The sequence below is a fragment of the Phodopus roborovskii genome, unplaced genomic scaffold, assembly GCF_943737965.1.
Source record: "Phodopus roborovskii unplaced genomic scaffold, PHOROB, whole genome shotgun sequence".
In the NCBI taxonomy this organism is placed as follows: Eukaryota; Metazoa; Chordata; class Mammalia; order Rodentia; family Cricetidae; genus Phodopus; species Phodopus roborovskii.
Genome location: NW_026126511.1, coordinates 19,341,874 through 19,369,251, shown reverse-complemented (window position 1 = coordinate 19,369,251; position 27,378 = coordinate 19,341,874).

Here is a 27,378-nt window from a genome sequence, read left to right as displayed (position 1 = left end):
GGGGGGGGGTGCTAGCGGGCAGGGTGGGGAGGGAAGCCTGAGAAGTCTACAGAGCGGTTGAATCGTTACACTGGAAACCTGAGAAGATGAGAGGTGAGTGATTAAGGCGGTTTCGGTCTAAGCTGTTGTGAGTGTTCAGCACTCTTTTTGGCACAGCTTGATTAGCCAGAATCGTTACACCCTTCCCGGGCAGAGTTTGAGACTGGAAGATTAAGGGCAGTACAGGTCAAAGGTGAGCCGTGGCAACGTATTTATTTGGGAAAGTATACAAAAGCCCTTGTTAACCTTGGCTTTTGAAGGCTGAGCTGTCAGTCCCTCATGTTCGAGATCACATTTTCATGTAGAAATGTTTCTGAGCAGTCTAGTATCGAAACAGGATCTGTGTCTCTCAGGTAGAAACATGTTGCACTGCACTGTGCCCGGAATACTATGTGCGCTGGCAGCTTCCTCCCATAGATGTCTATCACGTGAGCTAGTCTTTTGTTCCTATAACTTTAGTTACTATTTTAGGAAAGACGCTAAGTTCTTTTTTAAAAGATGGGGTACAGCGAAAGTACTTGGTTAACTTTTGAAACCTTTTAGTTTTTTTTTTTTTTTTTTTTTTTTTTTTTTTTTAATTAAACTTTTGGCTCCCTAGTGTTTTAAGAGTCATGCATACCCTCCTCCCTTCAAACGCTGAGTGTCTTTTCATCTCGGGGGTACATAGCAACAAACCATTATTGTTTGCTGACTGGTTCTTCTGGGAGAAGGCAAGCTGCCTTGATGACAGCTTATGCAACAACAATCCGTGATAGAGTACTTACCTGGATGTAGCAACAAGCTTGCTGGAAGCCAAGAAGAGGGGGGAAGGGCGGAGCCAGTCCCTTGTGCGTGAGAAGCTTGTAGATACCCCGAGGTGACTTCATATAATTCTAAAATAGCAGGTAGCTTCTTGCATAGCTAATCAAGGTATCAGTGCCTGGAGCAAGTGGAGGTGGCTGACAGTGTACTTTGGTTTCAGATGCATTCAGTTCTTTTTGAGTGATATGAGCTTAGTTCACATTCTAGTTTCTATATTCTAAAAGTTCATGTATCCTGATTTGGCAAATAGCCTCCCTAGTAACTCAACAGCCCTGAGCAATGACCAAGCAGTTGACCTTAATGTCTTACTGGTGTTTCCTCATTCTGCGTGGTGAGAAGGTTGGAAAACTGAATAAAGGAACATTTAGGTTTTTTGTTTTGTTTTGTTTTGTTTGTGTGTGTACATCATTTTGCTCTTCTTCTTTTTTCTCTCTCTTCTATCCCCACCCTCTGGTTTCCACTCATTGCTGAGCAGGGGACATGAGTGGCTCACCTGCAAATCTAGAAATTCACACTCTGGGAAGGTGGAAAAGTTTAAAGAGAAAGAAGTCCCTCTGCCTTGTAAGATGGGCAGGTCATTTCTGGGAAAAGTCGTCCCTGGGTCAGCGTGAAGGTCATGGGCTGGCAGCCTTAGGTAATTCCAGTCCCAGTGTTCTGCAGATGGCTTTACTTTTTTCTTGTCTTCTTTCTCTCTCGTTTCCTTTTCATATGTTCTAGCTGGCCTTGAGCTCTCTAGGTCATGAGAGGACAACCTCGATTTTCCGACCCTCCTGCCTCCCTCCATGTCCTAAGTTCTAAGACCACAGGCATCTGGTTTACGTACTGCTGGCTATGGAATCCAGGCAAACACTCTGCCCACCAAGCTTTGCCCCACATCCCAAGACTGTCTGCCTGATGCTACATGGCTTGTTGGTCATTGCACAAAGAAACAGCTTTTGTTAGGCCCCTGTGCCACCACGTGAAGTATACCTGTCTTGTTAAACGGAAAGCTCTGAGTCATATCTATTGCCCCGGTGTTCAGGAATCAAGTGGAAAAGCTCCATGTGCGGAGAGCCCATAATTTTACTCAACTAGATATTTAGCAGCTTATGTCAAATAACAAGGACGGTATTCACCCAGGCGCCATCCAGGAAGATCCGGTGGGTGTTTTACATTCCAGTCTATGAAAGGAAAAACATAATGTTTGATACTTTCCCAAGATATATGGATATTTTGGTATGCAAAGCGATAACACATAGCACACCTTTCCAGCCGGACCCAATTCTGCTTGGCCAAAAGAATTTATTGCTGTCAGTATAATGTGGGCTAGTCAATCAAGTTGAATTTTTCTTCTGAATCAGTTGATGAGAGCTCGCTCAGGCAGCTACTTGCTTTCTTACTGTGTTCATTCACACACTGGTTTCCCTGTGCTTAGCTGACAGGCAAGGCATCCACAAATGGGACTCCTTTCTCTGTGTTTCTCTAACGCTAACGCACCGACTGCAGTCTCCCCTGGGACGGTTTGATGCTCTCATAGTTTTCTTTTCCATACACTCAGAATTCACTGTGACTAAGCAGAATTCTCATCCTTGTCCCTCCTCCGATTCAGACTCCCCTACATTGTAGTCTACCATGGAGTAAGCTCCCCAGTCAGGGCTGTCTCCTTTTGATCTGTCTTTAGTGGTCTCTGTGTGTCCAGATTGCATTACTGTCACAAGCACGGGTATGGTGCAGGAGTTCTCCTGGCAGGGGGCTCATGCTCTGCAGTTAGCACAGGTGGGAGTCAAATCCTTCTGACTTAGCACTTAGGGTGTTGGTTCTGTCCCTACAGTGACGAGGAGATAATTCAGCGCTAATGAGAGGACTCGCCTCCCCCATCCAAACGCAAAAAGGGCACACTGCTTGACTATCAGTCAGTTCCAGTGTTTGCGATTGCCATTGATCTTGCTTCCCTTCCATCTCACCCTCCTACAGTCAGCCGGGGTTGTCTTTCCTTCCACTAGGAATTCATCCAGCTCCTACATTCTTCAGCCATCCCCAGTCATCACTGTCCTGTGGATTCGGACCTCAGCAAACATTCAAAGTCCTTCCTGTCACATGAGCTTCACCCCTGTTGTGGGTTACCCTGCTCAGACACCCCTTGGGGGGAGGGGGTGAGAAGAGGCAGAGCCTCAAGGACCAGGAGTCAGTGAGTAGCAGAGCATGCAGCAGACTGGTTTAATTAGGAAGTTAGGCCTGCCTTTATACCCCCTCCCAAGGTCCCATTGGCTCAGGCGGCTGACTCTGTATTGTCCTTTCCTCATTGGTGCCTCTGGGTCAGGTGTCTCTCTGTCAGCAGTCTTTAGGCTTGGTGGCTTGGCTCAGGGAGGAAGTGCCTGCCGCGCATGCGCATGGGGGCTGGCCTGCCCCCTGCCTTCCACCCCAGCAGACATCTGTGTGTTCCAATTCATGCTTTTTATATCTCTGAGCCTTTGCTTTCTTTCTCTGCCACTTGCGGAATTTCACTCATCCATTGAGGCCCTGATCAAATGACATCACCTCCGGGAAATGGTTCCATCTCAGTGTGTCCCCAAGTCTCTCCTGCCTGTCTGCACAGATTGAATTTCCTTTGGCCACAAGTTCCCCGTATGTTGCTTGTGCTTCAAGTTAGATTCATTCTGCTGTATTTTGGAATAGAGGCTGTTGTTTGTATCTGCCTCCCTCGTGGGATTCTAAACAAGTTTAGGGCAAGAGTTATGCCTTAAAACAATTCAGCATCACTTAGTCTTATGCAGTCAATGCATGTTTTAGAATTGAATTCAAACTGAGTGCTGAATGCCTTTAAATATGGGTGGCTGAGCTGGGGCCACTGATCTGGGTACATCTATTAGAGACTTCAGTCAGCATGTTTGTTCAGGAAGCTGAAAGGAAGGCCTGTCCTAGTCAATGTGACCTACAGCAACAGAAATGGTCTTCATCTGACCCAGACTGTGGAAAATATGCCACTTGATCATACATGGAAAGTATAGGAGATTCTTTTTCTATTAAAAGGATGGAGAGAGAGGTGGGAGAGAGGAAGAGAGATACTAAATAAGATCCAAAATGTGGTTCTTGGATGAACTAAGATTCCTTTTGGGAGTGCAAGGAGTTTCCGGATTGTGCCAACATGGAATGAGAAAGCTTGTTTCAGTACAGAATGGAGCATGCATTCTCATTAGCTGAAAAAGTTACATGAGGAAGATGTGCAGAATGTATGTAGTGAGGATACCTCTCACCCACTAGAACCACTTTCTCACCCTTTCCCCCGTAACAGAGTCATAACTGAGCTCTAATTGGGTGCCCAATTTGACTACAGTTTCCAGCTTCCCTTGCAGCTAGATCCGAGGGAAAACAACATCCTCAATAGTGATGTATGTAACTTCCTGTTCACATATTAAAGGAAAATAAATGGTGCTAGAATTGGTTTTCCCTCTCTTCCACTGGTTGGGGTGAAAGTCCTTACATTGCCAGTTATGGAGTATAACAGATCTATGTCTTGTCTCTCTGCACCAGAGTAAAGGAAAGTCTTCTGTTGAAATTGGAACAGTGTCAGCCATTGCTTTGCATTTATTTTAGCAACTGCCATTTCTTTGATTTAGTGTTTGTCCTTTTTTCATCCATATAAAACTAGCAACAAACATCTATTGAACATTATGTTAAGCCCTGGGGATATAAAAACATGAATGAATGTGTCTCAGTCCCTGACCTTAAGGAGTTTATAGTCAGATTGGAGAGATAAGACACATAACCATAAAATGAACCATACAAGTCAGGCTGTCACTCAAACCACAGATAATACATATCAGGGCAGAAAGCGTCCTTTAGGCTAATGTAAGCAAAGAAGTCTCAGGAGGCGATGAGCCTTGAGAAAGAAAGAAAAGTATATGGCTATTGTTTTAGGTAAGAACAGTGGGTTTTTATTTTTGCTTTTGGGGGGGTTGTTGTTTGTTTGTTTTGGATACTGGGATGGATGGGTAACAGTGAATCCATCTTAGTTCAGGATGAATCAGCTAGTTCACACCAGAAAGTGGTAGAGTTACCTCTGGGGAAATTTTTGGGATGTGACTGAAGTCAGTTCTGAGGACCAGGCAACATCGTTGGGTACTGTTGTGAACCTTCCAGTGGCAACGCAGCCCCCACATGCCAGTATTACTCACAAATCGATTTTTCTTGAATCTTATACAAAGCCACAGAGGATCTGATTTTGTTCCCAAAGTGCAGTTTCTCTACAAACAGCCGATCCGTAGACCACAGGCTTGAGGTTATCCCATAGAACAAACTGCAGAGGGACAAACATATAGTGACTGGTGTCACAGGCTCAGCGCTTTTCTTTTAGCCTCGCCTTTAAAACAAACTTCCTCTCATCTTCCTGGTCTCCCATTTTCTATGCCACTGAGTTCTCACTGTACCGATCTTTGTGTAATCACTTCTCCAAAAAGAAAAAAAAAAAAAAAAAAAAAAAAAAAGGCAAGCAAACTCCACATGTTTAAGCCTATTCTTCTTACCTCACTGACTGGCATTTTATTGATTTCCTTGTCCCAGAAGTCATGTTCAGACTCGGTTCTTTCATAGTCAGTCTTGTTTGTTTGTATTTATCAGCCACCTAGCAACACAGGCCTTGAGGAAACTCTCCCAAACAATCACTACCTACATGCACTTCTACCATGTTCATGTGGAACTTTTTCCAGCTACACAAGCTTCTCTCTCTTTCCATCCAGTGGCAATTATCATAAAAGTTGAGAAAGGACCATGGCCTTGTCTTTGGCCTCTTGGAAAATCGGGCCTATGGAAAAGTTACTGCTAGGTATTTTTCCTTGTTTTATCTCTTCAGTTGAGACTTCTGTTGTCTTGCAAGGTGCAAATGTTTAGCTGGCAACATTTGAGTACTGTCTTTCAACTTGGGCGGGCTGACATTAACTTCAGTGTGTTCCCTCAACATGTGAGGTTGGAAGGCTAGGATGCTTGAACAGTTTTCTGTGACCCTTTGTCCTTAACTGATCTTTCCTGAGTTATTGAGTCAGATGAGGGAGCAAATTGTAAAAACAGAAGAAATCTTCCTGCCTTTAAAAGCTTGAGCTGTACACAGTATTATTCCCAACAATGTCACGGAACATGTTGGATAAAGCTGTTTGACAACTCAGGACTGGAAACATCTTTTGGGATGTAGTAAAAGAATCCCAACTGGAAACTGAAATATCAATACCTAAGTAATGAAGTAGTCTCTGGCTTTAATTAACAGCCTGGCAGGCTAGCTTCCTTTTTGTCATTTGCTGACAAGCTATGTTTACATAAGTTATGGTATAGGGTTCTTTAAATGATACCCATGTGTTTCCTATCTTGTAAGACACATTTTATCAGTTTGGGAAATGCACCTATGTTGGTTCACCCGCATATATGCTCAGATATGGAGGTGGCGTTAGCAATATACCTATTTATAATCTGCCCAGCCTCTTACGAATTTGCTTGTGTTTTTCTTTCTTTTCCTGTCAATCACCATTGCTTCTTTAGTTTCTTTCATTTATTCTCCTATTTTGCTTTCCATTGTTCCTACTTTGTGCTTATTTGCAAAGTTTGCAGTTGGAGAGAGAAAGGATAATTAATGTTAGACTTAATGTTAGACGCAAACAAGTTTGCTTTCTCCTAGTTAAAAAGATGTTCTGCAATTGATTGTGATGATGTAGAAATACAGTAGACATGTCCTTATCTTTGGTTTTACTCCCTGTGATTTCAGTTACCTGCAACCAAGCCAAGTTAGAAAGTATTGAGGGAAAATTCCAGAAATACAATTCATAAATTGTGAGCTATTCTGAGATTTCTCACCAACGTCTAAGCCCTCTCTGCATTTTCAATTATCCCCCTGTGTTTACAACGTATTTGCTACCCACCCACGTCTCCCTTAGTACCCTTCATGGTTATCAGACTGACTGTAGGCATATGATAGGGATTATATCCTTAGTACCCTTCATGGTTATCAGGCTGACTGTAGGCATATGATAGGGATTATATCCTTAGTACCCTTCATGGTTATCAGGCTGACTGTAGGCATATGATAGAGGTTATATCCTTAGTACCCTTCATGGTTATCAGACTGACTGTAGGCATATGATAGGGATTATATCCTTAGTACCCTTCATGGTTATCAGGCTGACTGTAGGCATATGATAGGGATTATATCCTTAGTACCCTTCATGGTTATGAGGCTGACTGTAGGCATATGATAGGGATTATATCCTTAGTACCCTTCATGGTTATCAGGCTGACTGTAGGCATATGATAGGGATTATATCCTTAGTACCCTTCATGGTTATCAGGCTGACTGTAGGCATATGATAGGGGTTATATCCTTAGTACCCTTCATGGTTATGAGGCTGACTGTAGGCATATGATAGGGGTTATATCCTTAGTACCCTTCATGGTTATGAGGCTGACTGTAGGCATATGATAGGGATTATATCCTTAGTACCCTTCATGGTTATCAGGCTGACTGTAGGCATATGATAGGGATTATATCCTTAGTACCCTTCATGGTTATCAGGCTGACTGTAGGCATATGATAGGGATTATATCCTGGTCACATTTATTTCTCTTAATGGACCCCAAGTGCAAGGTCAACAATGCTAGAAATTTGAAGTTGCCAAAGACATATAGAGTGAAAATTCTGGATTTAAAAATAATAATAAAAAAAGGTGAAAGGATTTAATAAAAAAGAGGGGAAAGGACTTAATAAAAAAGGTGTATGTCAAGGTTGTTGAGGTCTATAATAAATCATTATTTAACTCTTAACTTGATTTGCTTTGTAAATTAAACTGTATCATGGCTATACAAGACAATTCATAGTGTATAAAACAATAGTACAATGTTTGATAATATCGTCAATTTAGGCTTCTATTGGAGAAATTGGAGTATTACACTTCATAGAAGATAAGAAAATACCACCTACAACAAAAAACTAAATGTATACTGTGTACAAATTTTACTATACATATATGTATACATATCATATCTATATGAAGCTAAAATTTCTTTCAGAACTTAAAGTTTGAGCTGGCTTCCAGGAAACATTTTCTGTTTTCACACAGCCAGCTCAGCTTCTCATTGCTGTATTCAGAAGTTCATCATGGCATCAGGTTGCTGCTGTTTTAAAGATTTATTTTTATTTTATGTGTGTGACTGTTTTGCCTACTTGTACTTTTGTGTACCATGTGCATGTCTGGTGCTCAAGGAGGCCAGAAGAGGGTTTCAGATCCCCTGAAATAGTTCTGAACCACCATGTGTATTCTAGGAATTAAACCCTGGTTGTCTTTAAGAGTTGCAAGTGTTCTTAACCTCTGGGCCATCTCGCCAGCCCCAAGATTGCTATTTTTATTAACCTTCAAATTTTGTATGTTTTATTCAGTCTTGGAAGAGTCATGCCAATGTGTAAGGTGGTATTAATTACTTGACAGCATTGCTCACCAGGCAGAAATATGGTTATATTAACATTTTATAACAATTTATCTTATTTAGACTCTATTGACAATGTCTTTCACTATAAAAGGAAACTTAATGAATATAATATTGAAAAGCTTTTCCTTGCATTTGCATGCATACACTACTTCTAATAAAAAGAATTGAACCTGGCATGCATATTCATGTTTTCATGAGTGTGCTTTGGCAATGATCCTTGCTTGGGGACAGTGTCTGTTGCTATTTAAATACAATACACTCTTTGATGCCCAGCTCAAGTTCTAGTACTTCACAGAATAGTTAATACATTCTCTATCCCACTTCTCCAGTTATCCCAACACTCATATATTTTAATAGGCAAACCTATTGCATATAAATATACGTTGGAACCTTTTTGACTTTGCTAGTAGAAACCCAACGTGTCACATGGCTACTTTGTAACCAAGTGTGATAACTATCTTTTATTATTAGAATCAGATTCATTCCTGAATTATGATGATGAAAGTTCAGATTCAGACAATATCACAGTATTTAACATATCAAAGTTTCATTTCATGCCCTCTCCACTTCTATCATTTTATCCTGTCAGAAGTAATCAGTATTAGCAATTCAATGAGGAACCTCCTAGATCTTTTGCTGCATAAATGTGAACAAATATGCAAGCACATAGAGGTTTTTGTTTCATTTTAATAAATAGAATAATCTTATGTGAATTACTGAACCACCAGCCCCTTTGTTGTTATTACTGGTTTTTTTTTGTTGTTGTTGTTTTTGCAGAACAACAAAATGAGATATTCCTTTTGTTGTAATTGATGGTATGGATAAGTTTTCTTCTTTCTCGTTCTTATTCTTTGTGTGAGGATCCAAACCCAAGATCTTATGCATACCGGATAAGCAGCCTAGCATTAAACTACCTCAATCGCTTTCTTGACGATTGTCCTTTGAAAAACATTTAGATTTTATGATTTTTTTGCTCTAAAAATAAATTCAGCTATTACACCCTTCCTCCTGGATGCTTCTTTGCAAGCATATAGAAACATATACCTGTTATGAAGACCTAAAAGGAACATTGGGCAAATAATAATTATGTTAATGTTGGATAGGTGCACTGAATGTGTTGTCTTAGCTTTCCCTGTTTTCAGTAACAGAGCTGTCACTTAGCTCTCAGCAACTGTGTTATTTGTTTCTTAATTAAAGTCGCAATAAAAGTATGAAAATAGAAGGGGAAAAACTGACATAAGAACTTAAAAAGCATGGAGTGCCAAAAAATTGTCATAGTATAAATGATATTGGTGCTTTCTAGTTGTTTCTTTACTATTTTATTAATGCTCTGAGAATTTTATACAATATGCTTTGGACATTTTCATCCTCCCAATGTAGAGAGTGTGAGAGTCTTAAATGAATTTATATTGTTTGACATGGGAACTGCCATATTCAGGACCCTAATGCTTCAGACCCAAGGAAGTAGAAAAACTTTCCCTGAGTGAGGCTCAGAGGGATGGCAAAGCCTTCCTCTGACCTAAGTGCAAAGGTTGACACTGTGTGTGCAGAAAATGTCCACTCTAACGTTTTCACTCTGTATGCTTATGGATTGAACAGAGCCCTCTACAGAGATTGCTCCTACTGAGATGCACTGAACCCGCTTTCTTGTTCAGTTGTGTGTAATAACCCACCTCTTCATCTGTCTATAATAATGCTGCTTCCTGTTCAGCTGTATGCAAGAACCCTGCCTTTCTGTTTGACATATTTTAATAAACATACTGGACTTCCAGGGATGCTATGGTTTCTCCATCAGAGAGCCCATTTTAACACATCCCAGCTTTTCTGTCTATGTGTGAGTCTGTTGTGTCTTCATTCCCTTGAAACTCCAGGCAGACCAATCCCTGAGGTTGTATAAAGCTGTGGGACCCTACTCTTCCACCCACTCCTGCCTCTCTGATACCCAACTTCACGTCTCTGTTTTGGTTTGTCTTAATAACACATGGACTCTAATTTCTGCTGCCTATATATTCCTGGGTATTGTGCCACCCACTGGAGTATGGCTGACCTGCCAGGAGCCACACTATTAAAGAAAGCCATCAACTGTCAATAACTCCTCAGGGATGGGGTCTCACAAACTTACCCACTCCATGCTAGAATTTTGAATGTTAACTGACTTGTTCTTGTATGGTGCTTTCTGTTCTTATTATCCTTTCATGTGGATTATGTCAAGATGTTCTCTGCTTTGATCCATTCATCAGCTTTGTTAAGCAACGTACTGAGCAAAGCTTTGGCAACAGTGATAAGGAAAGTAAAAAGAAAAAAAAAATACAAAACAAGCAAACAACAACACACTCCACAGTTCAAAGGCTTGACCTTATAATTATGGAAGCAAATAAATATACTTTAGAAATATTTAATGCATTAATAACTCTAATAAGTATGGAAAGAAAATAAAACAGTATTTATCTAAGAAAGAGTCACTGGAGAAGGCTCTCCAAGAAAGGATTGTTTCAGGCATACTTGAATAATGGGAAAAACTCAGACATGAAGATTCAAAGAGGCAAAAGAGGATCCATGAACCAATCAGAACATTGTTAATATGTTCCAGATTAGAGGTGATGTTTGATTTTTATTACGGTAAAGGCAGTAGAGATGCAGGAATTCTTGATTTACATGTTATAGCCCAGTGCATGGATCTTTTACATTTTCTATTTCGGATCACTGTGGCATACACAGTAGATGTCTTGTTTGAATGAACATTTGCAAATGGCTATTTGGGATGAAATATTTAAGCAACAACAAAAAGCCAGTGAAATATTGATCTCAGATGCCATTTAGCAATAGCCGAGTTCTGTTAGGTGTCACTGGGCTGTCTGAGCATGTGATATCAGTAGAGATAATACAAGGGTGAAGCTTTTGTACGTCACTCTTCATCATAAAGCAATGCTAAACCCTTTCATCTGAGATTAGAGAGATTTTTAATAAGGGAGAGTCAGGGATGGTTTGACTTTGATATCTTGCTGTCACCTGTTACTGTGTCTCCTCACCCTGGTGCTATTCAATGAGTTAAAACACCCTTTCTTTAAAAAAAGAAACTATGCCTATCACATAGAGAGACACCATCAATGGACTAATATTGACCACAGGAACAGACATGGATGTTATATGAAGTAAGGATCTATTTTCTGAGCAAGCCATTTCCCTACTCAACACAAAGAGGCCATCAGATTCAGACAATCAGTTTTTCTGTTTGGATGTCCTTTTCCTAGAAATTAATTTTGTCACAAGAGGCCCATGCTTCTTTTTCTGGGAAGCAGCTGGAATGAAAAGGGAAGAACATGGCCATGGAATGTCAGTTTATATCCTGGTACTTCTCACTTGAGTAGAACATGCCTGGGTTTAGTGTTCTCAGCTGCAGCACGATAGAGGTAATATATTACTTTGAAAAATAACTACATTTGTGAGGTGTGAGATATCTTACGGGTCGTATCTGTAAGTGCAGCCTCTTTGCTGCCGCTCCCCCTACCCCCACTTCCTTTGCTAAAGATGCGTGGAGCTGTCCGATATCATTTTACTGCTTGTCTGCATTCCTGTGTCATGAGGACAGAGGAGCCATGGGTTCTAGGCAAGGGCTCAGCGTGGTGCTGAACTGAGTACAGAGCCCCGGCTTTCCTGCAGGACATGCAGAGCTAGCTGAGGCAGCCAAGGATTGAGTGAGCTCATGGGTTTCTGTGATTAAGTTAGACTCTCAACTAATGGTAAAGATATATGACCTGGGAAAATGAACTCACCAAAGCTAGCTGTGTAGTTTTATGCTTGGGCAAAAGCTGCTGAGAAGGGAAAGGAGCGGCTCTCCATTCAGATGCGAGTGTCTGACTTGGTTACCCTTTCCTCTCAAAACTGACACTTGATTTTCGGCTTTCAAAGGAAGAGCAAGCATTTGCTTTTGCAGTGTGGAAACCATGCTCACTCTTTGGAAAGGTTTTACCGAACTTTCTGTACAGAGTGTTCATGTCTCTCACAAGCACAGTTATTTTCAAGCAGACATAATACATTTTCTTTTTGTACTGTGAAGTTTTTCTATCTCTGCATCTGAATTTTGTACCTTGTTGTCTGGGGAGCTTGTCTCTGTAGGTTCATAGAAATCTGGTAAACAGTAGGAATTCATTCTCAGGGTAGCAGATATGGACAAGTCCTCTAGGAGCTTGGTGACCACATGATAACCACCTTGCTGTGAACCAGGGGTTTTCTTTCCTAAGAAAAAGATTTGTAGAGGGGGTAAGGTCCTTGGATGATATCAAACTCAGGCAAAAGGGGATTCAGCAAGCAGCAATGCATCCTGGAGTCTTGTTTGCCAACAGAGAAAGACCTACGTGTACATTTGCATCTTTACCTGGACTCAAAGGTTTGAGTATGCTTTTGTATTCTGAGTCCAATGGTGGCATTGCAGAGGACAAGGCAATGACCTGGTACTCTCCTAAGCTTTAAAAACCTGGGCATGAGCAGGAAAATGTCATGTGCAATGCAATGAGGCTGGGGAGAAAAGCAATAGGCAGATGTCAAAGGGCTTGATGGGATAGCCTCCAAGGCTTAAACTATATTTGGAAGAAACTACTGGACTATGAGGAAACCATGGAGGGGAGGTATCAGATGGGAGACATTATTTTTGAGATTTAATTTAGAAAGGGATCTACTGGTATTCAGTAGAGGTTTCATTTGGAGAGTACACTCAAAAGGTAGGGAGACCAGGTGAAGCTTAGTAGAAGACTCAAGAGGAAGAAAGCAATTGTGAATTGAGGCACCATAGTAAGGTAGGAGAGTCTAAGCTCTGCCTTTGGAGAATGAGCAAATAGATGAAGAACCAGTAGCAGGTAGGTCTCTTGCTGACCCCAGGAGCTCACTAATTTACTAAGACTAACTTCGGGAGCACATGAAAGTATACACACCCACATATATACGTACACACACACACACACACACACACACACACACACACACACACACACACATATATATATATATATAAAGCTGTATTACTTTGAATTGGGACTTTCATGAAATAAAATTAGAAATTATCTCCAAGTTTGGAAATGGGAAATCAAAAACCAATAAAAGAAGCATGAAGGAAGTTCTAGGAAGAATCAAAGTCTTTAATATCTTCAGGATCACACAAGATCATCCAGTCTCATGACTGGTTCTGTGGAAAAGATGATGGTAACACACAGGATTGCAGCTTGTGGTATCAACATCTCATTGCAGTTTTAAAGCAAATGAAGAGAACAATGACAAATTCAAGGTAGTTGGAGCTAAAGAGAAAGGCTGCTTTTGGCAATGAACTATCCCATCAGGCAGTAGAAAAACTGGTATTTCCTGATCCTGAGAAGAAATTAAGAAGAAACCAAAGGCAGTAGGACACAACACCATAGAATGTTTTGATGTCAATCAACATCCGGTGGGAACTGGTCCATTTAGGAAGGGTATAGAAGTGACCCAGGGAATAATAAACTCTTAAGTCACCCAATGAGAACGTGACATGGCAACGTGTAAATAGGCCAAATGTTCACTATGTCAATATTTTATCTCCAAACATCCCAAGTTAGCTGATTGACCAACTGAACAGAATGTTGGACAGGACACTGTGAAGTGAAACTGTTGGCAAGCCAAAGAGTCCTGTCACATGTGACATTTCCAAAATACAAGGCTTCAAGCGGATAGGAGGTGAAGAAATCCTTACTAGTACTGAATGGGAAGAGAAACCCTGGGATGTTTAAGAAAGACAAACAAAACTGAAGGCAGAACTTGTAGCAATAGTGGTTTAGGGGCATGAATTGCATTTCAGGAAACTTGTCATTTCTGCCAGAAGCTCTAAGTCCATGCCTAGGAGTTTGAGAGGGTTCTGCTGCCTCAAATGCCACCAGGATCCAGAATGCATTTTTCTCTTCTACAGAATGCATTGGCCAAAATGAAGACAGTGAGGTCACTTCTAGGTTTGCATTTCTGTGACAACTGGTGTTCAGGGAAATATTTGCCCTACGAATTCAGACCCTGTTTGTTGTCAGAGAGGAGATCACTCCAGGAACCTGTGAGTTCCAAGGCTAATTCTAGTGTGGCCTATGACAAGTCACTCACTCATTGTTTCAAATCACGTTTTTTTATAAAAAGCCAAGTGTTCTTCAAGACCCTCAGTACATTTAAAAATCTCTCTCAGTGTGGACCACCATACCGTTACCTGTCTAAATAATCACTCTCCCACCTTAAAAAAAAAAAAATACCCAGATACAGAATCGCCTCTGTTGTGGGTGACAGAGCCTAGACTGTCTTCTAGAAAAGAAATAACATCCCACAAGGGGATCTGACATCTTGCCTGGAATCATAGTCCTTACAGTGGCAGGGACATACAGAAAGGAGGGCTGTTGGCTGTGTTGGATTGGCTGCCAGGCTGTTTCCACATGGTTTCCTGAATGAGGTCACTATAGATATTGCTGTTCTGACACTGTGGCTATATATAGAGAGTGAATTTTTGTTGGTACCTTACCATGGCTTTCATGCATACTGGGGAGGCATATTGGTGGCCTGCCATACTTTTCAGAATGAGTGTATATAAAAAGTCTTAGAGGCTTTCCTGTATATACCAGTGACTGCTTGAAGCCATGGAACAACTATATCATACTTTCTTGGCTGATCACTGGTTTATCAAGTATTTTGAGGAAGAGTAAAATGTCTATAATATTAAGGTAAAGATTGATGTTTTAGAAAACACCACAACACATACCTAATACAGTCATAGGGAAATTTCATCTCACTAATATAATACAGAAACTGGCATATAGCTTTCCTTTATGGGACCATTCAAGAACCCAGGTTCTTTCCATATTGTGGCTCTGTCACTGACAATATAAAGCTTCTAAGGTTGGCATAATATTTTTAATGAAATCAACTGAGGTGGAAAGGGACTAGAGAATTGTTTGAAAAACACTCTAGCAAAGTCATATGTACCATTGACTAACACAGGATCTCTCAACTGTTACCCAATATGCACTTTTGCATTCTAAGGGGCAAATAACTATATTCCAGCTCTCTAGCTTTCTTTTTCTCTATCTTGGCCATTGCTCTTTATTTTATGTGATTATAATCATTTCCCAGTGGTGAAGGACATTGCCTGTCTTATTTGTCTTTCAATCACTTTTGCTATGAACAGAATAGAAAATAACATACAACATATTCTTTGGGTAAGTGAAGTAATGTGTTTCAAAGGTCTCATTTGGAGCTATGAAATCCTCATTGATGTATTAGAAGTGATGTCAATTAAATAATAATAGTGGACACTATTTTAAGATTTGAGGTTTCTGATAAAAGTAGCTCTTGATCTACTGAGCAGTGGTTCTCAACCTTCCTAACACTGTGACCCTTTAATACGGTTCTTCATGTTGTGGTGTCTCCCAACCATAAAACTATTTTGTTGCTACTTCAAACTATAATTTTGTTATTGTTATGAATTGTAATGCAAGTGTCTGATATGCAGGATATTTGCTATGCCCCCCCCAATGGGTTGAGACCTATAGGTTGAGACCACTGTACTAGAAGATACTATGTGTGATTGATGCAATCTTTTTTTCTAAGACATGGGGAACATTTACTGTTACCAAAACCTATGAGCTTTCAAATCTGATAGATTGCTCCAGAAAACAGAAAATTTTCTCTTCTGTATGATAGAAAGTACTTTAAATTATTTTTAATTTAACCAGATAGTGCTGGAATATGCTTTAATTCCAGTACTTGGGAGGCGGATCTCTGAGTTCCAGGACAGTGAAACCCTATCTTGAAAACCCAGTAATAAATAATAATTTATTTCCACATGCACAATGTGCCAGTGTGGTGGGTACCTATGAGTCATGGCACATATATGGAGTTCAGGGAACAATGTTGTGGCTTCTCTCCTTTCACCTTCACATGGGTTCTGGGGATTGAACTCATATCCTCAGCATGCCCAAATTCATTTTCAATGAGGAACTTACTTTTATTGGTAACCAGGGAAACAAACCAAATAGCTAAAACCATGTTGGATCAAGGATTCTGTCAACTGTGCTGGTTGTGGTGACAAATACCTACACGTTCAGCTCCTGAGAGGCTGAGGCAAGAGGATCACCACGAGTTTGAGGTCATCTTGATCTAGATAGCAAAGGCCTGTTTCACAAATCAAACAAACAAACAAACAAACAAAAGGGTGAAAATCAATGAGATTTTTTATTCAACCACAATTCAGTGAGCAGAAGGACCCTTAAAGTTTTGAAACAAGTATTTCCAATCGGAAGTCCATGTTTTAAACACAATGCAGGTTAGACGAATTTCTTATTCATTATTTTGGTTTCATTTCTGTTTGGAATTAGTCATGTGTGTGTTTTGCTTTGCAACCTAAAAGCAGTGCCTGTTCAATCAGCTTTAAAGATTGATATCAGCATTGCAAGGCATAAGGCTGATCTAAGGGAATGGGGATCGATTGTGAGAATCGTGCATTGTGTAAGTGTCTTGGGAACAATAGAATATATAACAGGTTGATGGAGAGGTGTTAGTGACAGGAAATGGCCCATTGGTTCAGGTGTCTCCAACCTATTAAAAAAAAAAAGGAATAATGGAAATGAGAAGATATGGTTCTTCTATTTCCATTAAGGAAATAAACCAATGTAAGTAAAATTTCCTTAATATTTTCTTTGCTTTCTGCCAACTGCAGTTTCACAGGAACAGTATCGTTATCATTCAAAAGTTAGTGTAAACAGAACCATTTATAGTAAACTTCTCTGTGTATAACTAGAGATCATGGAGGTTTTATTTTAGGTGGGGCATACAATTAGTGCAATGTAAAATGCATTTATCTAGAATGCATTTTTTTCTATCTTGTGTAAGAATAAGACATTTTTTTTCTAATTTAAAAGCATCAAGGCAAAAGGAAACAGTTCACCCTAAAACTGAAATTATTTCACTTGGAAAGGAAAGAAAGAATAATGCAATAATGCCAAGCCTCTCCTATATACATTATCAAATTAAGGGACTCATTGACAGTATGTCAAGCAGCTAGGTCATATTCTTACACCATTCCATCATATATGTATGTATGTATGTATGTATGTATGTATGTAAATTTATCAGGAAATCTACCAATGATTCAACAGCAAGTTGAGACTTGGAAGCAGTAAGAATTGCAGAGTACCCATTTGTATCAGTTTAGCTTTAATTACGTAGATTAGGTTTTGTTTTGTTTTTTGTTTTTATTCAGTAACCACTTACTCATTTCAGTTCAGTATACTGAACAATGGAGAGCTCAGTTCTTAGGAAGTACAGTTATCAGGCACCCCTTGTAAGATGTGGCCCTGCTCTCAAGGAGTCTGTGATCTGAAGGGAAAAGCACATATAAGTCCGGTGCAGGTCTGGCTGAGACGGGAGCTGTGAGCTAGGATGGCATAAAGGCATGCAAGTGCCTTTTATTTTACCCAGAGGAGTCGGGAAGGCTTTGGAGAGTGTAATGAGTAGAACTTACACAAGCAGAGAACAAATAAAGGGCTTTCCAAGAAGAGGCATAATAGGGTGAGTACATCTCGTTGCAACACTTTAGAGTAGTAAAGAGCCCCCTCTGTGTGTGTGTGTGTGTGTGTGTGTGTGTGTGTGTGTGTGTGTGTGTGTGTTAGGGGGGTGGTTGTAGCCTATCTGTAGGCTAGACTTGCTGGGACATTCTAATCATGGTACACTGGTGAGCCACGGATCTGCCTATCTTCACATGCTGTGATGACAAACACATGCTCCTACACCCAGGATTTTGTGAGCATGGGTTCTGAGGATTGATCTGAGGTCAAGGTGCTGGCCTTCTAACCTAGAGTCTCCCACAGCTACAGGAAGAGTCTAGGGCTGAGCAGTTCCCAGCCCAGCATGGAGTCTTGATAGAGGATGATTAGAAATGAATCTATGTCGGAGGATAGATCTGAAACAAGGCACTGGATCCTGCAGGCCAGAGAAACCTTGGTGGAGATGTGAACAACACAGGGTATTGACAGTATGGATGGATAGGAGGTGGGGCCATGTTGTAACCTGGTTTCTGCCTTGGTCATCTTCCTTCTCTGTTCCTGAGCTGACCCTGAGGTCTTTTCTCCTCACCTTTCAAACCTTAACTCCAAAAAGGCCTACAGGGAAGCCCTCCCACACCAGCTCTGAAGCACAGGTCGGGCCCATTGTTTGCAGGCTTGTAAGAGTGGAGTAGCCAGGAGTCCTCATCTATGATTCAGGAGAAATGTGGTTTAAGGCAAAGGCTGGAAATAGAAATGACTATAGAATCAGATATAGTTTAAGGAGAAACATCAAGGACTTTGTTGAGTCCATGGGATGTTTCCAAAGTCTCTAAAAGAGTCACACTTTTTTGAGAAGGGGTTATTTGTAGCCCAGGCTGTTTTTAAACTTACTCTGTGGCCAGAGCAAACCTTTAATTCCTAGGCCTTCTGTCTCCACCTCCCAAATGCTGAGATTATAAGCATAGCCCACCATGTCTGGCCAGAAAGTCATATATATGCTAAGTTTAGATTCAGGTCAAGCTATAGCCACAAGTCTTTGATATGCTTATGAATAGATTTTCCTGACCAAACAGAACTAAAATATGCCATTTGGTGCTAGGTTCAGCATGTTTATTGAAGAACTGTGTTATGACATAATGGAAACTACTACTAATATGAAGAAAACTTTTAAAACATAATTCTAGGGCTACTTTTTTGTCTTTGTTTTTGCTCCCTTTTCCAACAAGTTCTCACTATCCTGCAGCCCAGGCTGGCCAGAACCTCGAGGCCCCCCTGCTTCAGCAATATCACACCCGCAATGGTTAGTATCTTAAGAAAATCAAATGCTTAACTGACACATGCGTTATGTGAAAAGCTGTACTGGTTAGCGGTGCTCAGAGAGGAGGCTGCTTTTGTGAAAGAAAAAAAAAATGCGGCTTCCACCCGAACGTCAATCCATGAGTAAAGAATATAGTAAGAGGACTCAGCCCTAGTGTATGCTGAGCATGGCCATTGTTGGTTGTAAACAATGGAGTGGAAACAGTCAGTCTGAAAACAACAACAACAACAACAACAACACACACACAGCCATTACCCCCCCCCCCCACACACAGAGAGAGAGAGACAGGGAGACAGAGAGACGGAGAGACAACTGCCAAGTATAAGGACTTCCTTAAAATTGTAATCTTAAGAGAAAAGAGAGAATTCTTTGCTGCCATTTACACTGAGCGACTGTTTCAGAAGGATGTTTTTGGTTTTGTTTTTCTCTAAAGGAAAAAGGAATTAGAACCTTGCTGCTGTCCTTTGCTGTTCTGAGTGTGACAGTTGAGTTTCATGTCTCTTCCTGTGGGAGTCTGCAGAGCAGGCGAGTGGTCAAAGTGTCGAGGAGAGGGAGTTAGGCCCGGGTTTCCCTAAGTCGACAGTGCAATGTAGGCCCCGGTTAGTAATGCAGGTCCTTCCGAAGAACATATCCCACCTGGGACTCTCAAGGTTAACCCCCTTGCATGTGAGCTAGCATGTTCAAATGTCCGACGCTGATAGGAGAATATGCAGTTGTAGCAAATCAACTATAATTTCATGTCCTTTTCAATCTCTCAGCAAAACTCCACGGGGTGCAAAATCACAAAGCTTGGCACTGGGCTTTCTCTCAGTCGTGCACCCCATGAGCTCGAAACAAGAGGATGGGCTGCTCCAGAGATGTGGGTTGGGATCATGCTCTGTCGGGATGCTGACAAGGGGGCTTCTGTGTCACAGGCATTCTGGCTAAGGGGAGGAAAAGATCTGTGAAATCTTGAGCTCATTAGAATGTTCGATCTAGATACTGTTCAGCTGAGGCTTGAGAAGTGAAGGTCAGGCGCTAAAGAGAAAAACCTGGGGCTGGAGAGAAAAACCTGATGCTCTTTGGTTAGAAGTGCTTACAGCTTTCCTGGGGGACCGGTGATGGCTCTGACATCCTCTTCCTCAGAGACAGGTGTGTGTGCGTGCGTGCGTGCGTTCGTGCGTGTGTGTGTGTGTGTGTGTGTGTGTGTGTGTGTGTGTACCCTTCACTCATGGACACATAAGAAATAACACAAATCTTAAGGAAAACTAAAAGAAAGAAAGTTTGGGTCACTGAGCAAAACGCAGGGAGGGTTTGGAAGAATGAGGACAGGACAAGGACAGAAAGTAATGGCAGCAAGAGAGGGCTTGAGAGGGGCTGTAGAAAGAGCCAGAAGGCAGCTGGTGGGCGCTGGCGCTGTTCATTGATGGGCGGTGTGAACTGAGGGCCAGAAGAGGGACTGGGGCCCAGGATTACAGGTCCCTAAAAGCAATCTTTTGTTCTAGGGGCAACAGAGGGAAACATGCACTTTCCTTCCCTTTTGTCCCCTAGGAGTTTTGAAAGCTTTGTGGCAAAGGCATGGCCTTAAGTCTTTAAGTGCCATTCAATCATCAGGGATTTTCCACAAGGCCTTACAAAAATGTAGATTACACTGTAAAAAAAAAAAAAAAAAAAATTGCTTTTCAGTCCATAAAAGTCCGTCTATACTGAGTAAATTTCTTTATGATGTTTAACTTCGGTTCAGGTCCTGATTCCGAGAAGTGAAATTTGGTGGCGTGAGAAGGAAAAAACAACAGGGAAATAATAAGAAAGACCCAGGATGGCCATTTAGAACACAATGGGACCTTGTTTACTCGACATGGACTCCAGGGTTCCCTTAAAAAACGCAAGCGATTAAGAGAATACTTTGAGAACCTAATAATAGTCTCCTGAAACCCGAGAGCCACCTCTCGCCTTTCTGACTCTCAGAAACAGGCTTCATAAGGATGTATGTGTTTAATACTCTGATTCTTAGCAACAATGTAGTTTTTTAATTAGTACAAAAGTCAAATAAGGTATCGCCCATTATTGTGTACCACATCTAGCATTCAGTGACTTGTACTGGCAGATTCGTTTGCATGTCACCTGTAATTTAGTTTAATGCCAGGTCACTGTGCTCTCTCTCTCTCTCTCTCTCTCTCTCTCTCTTTCTCTCTCTCTCGTGTGTGTGTGTGTGTGTGTGTGTGTGTGTGTGTGTGTAAATTTCCTCTCAACAATGTTTCACAGGGATTCTAAGAGTAGTAACTAAAACCAGTGTCACTTTTAGGAATCAACCATCTCTCATGCATGCATTCAGGTAAGAAATGGTTCAGTGTCTACAGCATGATTTAATAACCTACAATTATATCAAGGAAGATACTTCTCTCTCTCTCTCTCTTCTCTCTCTCTCTCTCTCTCTCTCTCTGTGTGTGTGTGTGTGTGTGTGTGTGCATGTATAGGAGCATTGTGTGGGCAAGTTCATGTGCATATATATAGAAGCCAGAGGTCATCTTCACATGTTCTCCTCAAATGATCTACATTGTTTTGAGCCAGGATCTCTTTCTGAACCTGGAAGACACCAATTTGGCTTGCTTGGCTGACAGTTTAGCTCCCAGTATCATCCATTCTTTGCCTCCCTACCTGGGATTCTGGGGATTGCCATGCCTAGCTTTTACCTGGGTGCTAAGGATCTGAACTCAGGTCTGCATACTTGCATAGCAAGCAGTTTGCCAACTGAATGTCTGTCTTGCCCCAAGATACTGCCCTCTGAGTAAGATAAGGAGAAACAAAACCACAGGACTTGAAATAAGCCTGCAAGACCCAGTTAGATGGTTATTTCATAAGATCAGATACAAATGACCTGACCAATCCTTTACAGTTTTAGCTTTTCTAATTCCTCATGTTGAAACATACAGTTTTCTGAGCGAGGGAATCAAGTCTTGGCAGAAGGGTGTAGTTTTTCTTGCATGACTGACTTGCCCAAAAGGAGGACGTCCGAGAGAGAATGTGTGCCAGGCCCTACCACATCAATCTCAATCAAAATCATCTTGTCTGTACAGGTGTTGTAGCAAGAAGTGTTGGATGAAAAAGGACGCCAAAAATAATGAGGCAATCTCACTCCATAACCATCTAAAAGTATTCTCTTTTCTCTGGGCACACTGTCAATAGAAGCGTGGATTTTACTCTCTGGCTCCGCACTGGGTTCCAGGGAGCAGAAAGAAGCAAGAGCTTTTTAAAATACGTAATTGTAATGATTTAAATCTCTAAGATCTAGAATATTTTGTTTGTCTGAATGTCTAATCAGTACAAACAAACCTTAGCCGTCATATGAAAATGGCGAATTCTATCATTTGGCGTTTGAGAGTACAACATACATAACCCTTTATCTTTCCCAGAGCTATTAGCTTCTTGGCCTTTGGCTGGCCGATGTATACAGTATCTATAGTTATTGCATGCAAGGGCTCTCAACTGACTCCCAAGGTCTTTGATCAAACCTGCTAAACTTGATTTTCCAGATTGCTGAAGAGACAAGACCTACAAGGATCAGCTTTTCAAGTCCTGGCAAGTAATGGAGACCCCTTGCTCCCTCACTGGCTTTATCAGAATCAAAGGTAAACAGGGGCCGGTTCTCATTCAAATATGTAGCATAGCATCAGGATCTTGCCTCAACTTTCACAGTTGTAGCAGCGCAAGAAAAACAACAGTTGAAGTAAGAAGAAGAAGAAAAAAAAAGTTCCCTTGGCGGTAGATGCCAAACTAAATAATGACACCCAAAGCAAAAACATGCTTCACTGAAACGAAGCTTTAGTCAATTCAGCCCTACTGAAAACAAAGCTTTTTTTGTGATTTCAAAAGTGAACATTGTGCTTGGCTCTGGCAGCCATTTATATGTTTTTGAATGATCCGATTATGCACAAATCCCTGGCCTATGGGCCTTTCAGCACCTCATCTCAGGAGTGATTTGAAAACATGGCTGAAAATGTCTGCATACAGTGCTTGCAAGTTTCTTTCTCTTAATCTTTTAAAACATAGCCTTCAAATGACAGTGTTTTGACACACACTGCTGTTCTCTAGGCCTCCCCCTTTTTCCTCTTTCTGTCTCTGACATATTTACAGGAGACGGAGAACTGTATTCCTTGTCCCTGGGAACTCATGTTTCACCGCCCCTCCATCTTCTCTTGCTCTACGGTTCTCTTTCGGTCGCCCTCACCAAGGCACGCTTCCTAGAGGGCGCCTGAAGTCATCATCTCCGGAACTCGTGCAGCCTGTGCTGGGAAGGTGACATACAAAACTCAGAGCTTTTGTCCTGCTTCTATGTTTCCTTATAAGGTGAACAATGACACATAGGCTTGGTTAGTAGGAAGACAGCTAAGCTATCAGAGTATAAACGGCACCAGTTTGAGAATTCAGAAGTGTTGGAGAGGAGGTGGAGGCAGGCAATCATTTTCGCAGGCCCCCCTCTTCTCTGGGGAAAGTTTAGACTTGACAATGGACACATAGTCATTGGGAGAGGACATCTTGTGCCAGGTCCCGGCTTCTAATTGTGCTACTGTATTTTTTTTTTTTTTTTCTTGTAAAATTGGAGGGATAACCCCATGTTTGGCTAAATTCCTAAGGGTACTATTGCATTCTCCATTTTGGAAGTTTCCAGGGTTGTTAAGAAAGGAGTTTTCCCCCGTCTCTGAAGGCATCACCTAGCAGCTCTTGCTTGGTACCATGCAGCAAGTTGGTTGGATGCCTACCTTCTGCTCTCAGAGAGAGCAGATGTGAGAAACAAGCACGGGGAATCCAGAAGTGACCTGTCTACTTGACAGATGCTTTTAAGAGACTGTCAAAACTATGAGTAGTTCTTCTGAGACCGCCCCACTGCCCAAGTATTACCATACATTCACTCAATGCTAGGAGAGCCTAATTCCATAACATCATCTATCACAAGACTTCCTGAAAAGTCATCAGCATTAAGAACAAACTTTATAAAAGACAGACAACTGTATTTAGGGCTGCTGAAAAGTCATGTAGGATTGTTTCTTGTGGAATCTACATCTATCCACACATGCACACCCCCAAGCCCACATGTGTGGAAGACTGTGCTCTGCTGTTTTCTCCTTCAGCTCTGATGACTTCTCAGTTTCCCTTGCCCTTAAGTCTCACTCTAGATGTTCTAGCTAGATAAGCTTGTTTACCAGTGCAGTTTCAACTCCCTGTTCTATGGTGGTGATTCTCAAGTCGAAATCTGGAGGTAACAGTGCTGTTAGGGTTTCAGTGCCCTTTATCCAACTCCATCTGCTCTCCTCTATCTCTCAGATACCTCACACCAAGCTGCACAACAGGGTCATGAGATTCACACCTCTGTTTGCTCTGTGACCTGTGACCAGCTATGTGAGTAGCATCCATTTCCCACATTGTGTAAGCCATACACCTGAAAGCTCTCCTGATGCCTCCTTTCCCTCAAGCATCTAGTCAGAGCAGCCCTGGAGAGCCCCCGTCTCCCAAATCCCTCAGATGCACTTGGATACCATGCACACAACTCAGTTCCGTCTCCTGCCTAGTGTCTTGTCCTCTTCAATTCAATTCAAGAGTGGACATTCTGAGCTACGATGCAGCCCTCCATTCTCCCTCAAGCTATCCATGGCTTCCCCTTGTTCTTAGGATAAACTGTGGAGTATTGCTTGCAAAGCCTGTGTGTTCCAGGATTCTTTGCCTCTCAAACGGCCAGAGGACTTTGAGCTTGCCTGTCTAGTGCTAATGCCTCCTGCCACCCCTCACTCTTCCACATCATAGCATTTATTTCTGCGGGTATGATTATCCCTTCAGGAGTTTCCCTTTTTATTCTCCCATAAATTCGTGGAGGCGAGTGACTTGATAGTTATTTCATCAGACTTAAGTCTTTTAGGAGAAAGAAACACACACATCTACACCAGAAGAGGTTATGGTTACCCCAAGCAGAGCCTGACTTAATGAACGAGACAAATAATCTCTCTTCCTCTTTTTATGTCTCCAAATGTAGTCCTTGTCAATCATGCTTAATCAAACAGAAAGAGGTTGCATAAATATGGGAACTTGAAGGGCTCTTACACATCACCTTTATTTTATGCATGAATAACCAAGGTCCAGGGAGAGAATGTCACCTTGTCACCCTCCCATGGCATAGTTCCCTAACTCCCGCCCTAGCATCCTTTCTTCAGGCTTCTTAATTTTGGCCACTGTGATATGTTTGAGAACTGGCCCACTTTTTTTTTTTCATTTCAATTGATTAATATGACTACTGGGTGGAATAAATTTTTTATATTTAACACTATTTGACATATATCTTTATTCAGGTCACTACAAAACCTTTATCAATTTTATTGGATCAGCTGCTTCTCTCTTACATGTTTAAAGATTTCTTAAAAATTCTGTATATTAATTCTTAGTCATTTGTATAACTTGTAAATTTCCCTTAATTTTTTTTCCAGTCAGCCGGGACCCAGTGTATGATAGGGCAGTCACCCTTGAGGGAAACACTCATGCAAGGAAGAATTTAAGTGTATTTCTTGGGAGTGCATAAATGTGTGTTTGTCTACTCCTGTGTGCCTAATCCTGAACAAGTCAGTAAATTATGGTATGTTCACACAAGGGAAATAAGAGCATTAATGAACTAACTGGTTCTACGTGTTCTCAACAGAGTTGGTGCCAGAAACTAGTGTGTTGTGTAGAAGTGGAGATAAAATGATACACACAGCATTTGATGTGGTCAAATGCTAGTTTATATTTATGAGTAAATGCATATGAGATGGACGTGAAAGAAAAGTGGGCTAAGTAGCTAGGAGTGACTGCGGCTAGGGCAGAGGATCAGAGTTCAATTCTCAGCACCTCTGTCAGCTGGGTCACAACCATCTGTTACTCCACTTCCAGGGACTCAGGTGCCTCTGGCATCCTAGGGCTCCTCCACTCACACCCACATACTCCACCCTTAAAGACAAATACATATAATCTTTAAAAATCAAAAAATCAAAACAAAACCCGGCGAAAACCATGAAGGGAAGAAGACAGGAGAAAGGCAGGGTGCTCACTCGGGCCTGTGATAAGCCTACTTGAAAGGGATTTGTGGAAAATGGACAGATGTTAACACATGGTTAAGTCTGAGCTGTGGGCAAAGGAATGCCTGTGATCTTACTCTGTATTATTTGTTATGATTGAGTTATTTCCTACTTAAAGAAAACATAAAAAGCTGACAAACAACCTAAATCAGAACTCTCTTACTCTCTTGTCAAACTAACATATATATATATATATATATATATATATATATATATATATATATCACATCACATGGGACACATTTAAATAACTTATAGAAGAGGTTGAGGTTCTAGAAACACAAGAAAGTTTTAGCACAAAGGGAGAATAAGAGGGGAAAATAGGGGAGTGAAGGATAGGGGGATGAAGGAGAAGGTCCAGAAGGAAATGAGGCTTTGGGGAAGGGAGGGTGTTTATAAATTACTGTGCTACCTAGCTTGCCTTGGGAGGGGTTGGAGGTAGAAACACATCATCCTGAGCCATCATCTTTGATTAAACCTGTATAAACCATTTATAGTAACATATTATAGGAATTGAAAAAAAATGTGTAGGCCCACATGTCCTTCATGTTAGTCATAAGACAAACAAGGCCCAGAAAAAACTGGAAGATAAGTCCAGGCATTTTATTTGAGACTGTCTGTTTCCAGCTATTCTAGTCTTTGGATGTACTTGTTTGTACTGGCTGACTTTTTAGTTGCTATGATATCACATTCTACTATGGTTATATGTTTTAGATAGAATGTTGGAAAAGATACATAAGTTTCGATTAAGAAGCAAGGATATTGTGACTATAGAAATGTCACAATACAGACTTTTGGGTATCCCTACAGGTAACACCTGTGAAATGGGTGTAATTATGGAGACTCTCAAAGAGGGACACTAGAATTAAATTGCTGCCACCTCTCACTTGTGCCTGGGGGCATCCTGCTTGCTGGATGATCAATATCACTCTGGTTACATCTGTCTTTTATGACTCTAATAAAGACTATCTCATTAGTTGGCCCAAGGCCAAGAGATAAGTATGAAGATCTTCCATGAAGTCCTTTCAAAAGGGAGCCTCAGGTCACCACCAGTAAGGCGAGTCACTGTGATTTTCCTCAGGGACTTTCTTTTAGTTATGGGCTACTTGGGAGATCTGGAATGTACCAATGTTACATCTTTGTGTTGATAACTTAGGTAGAGATT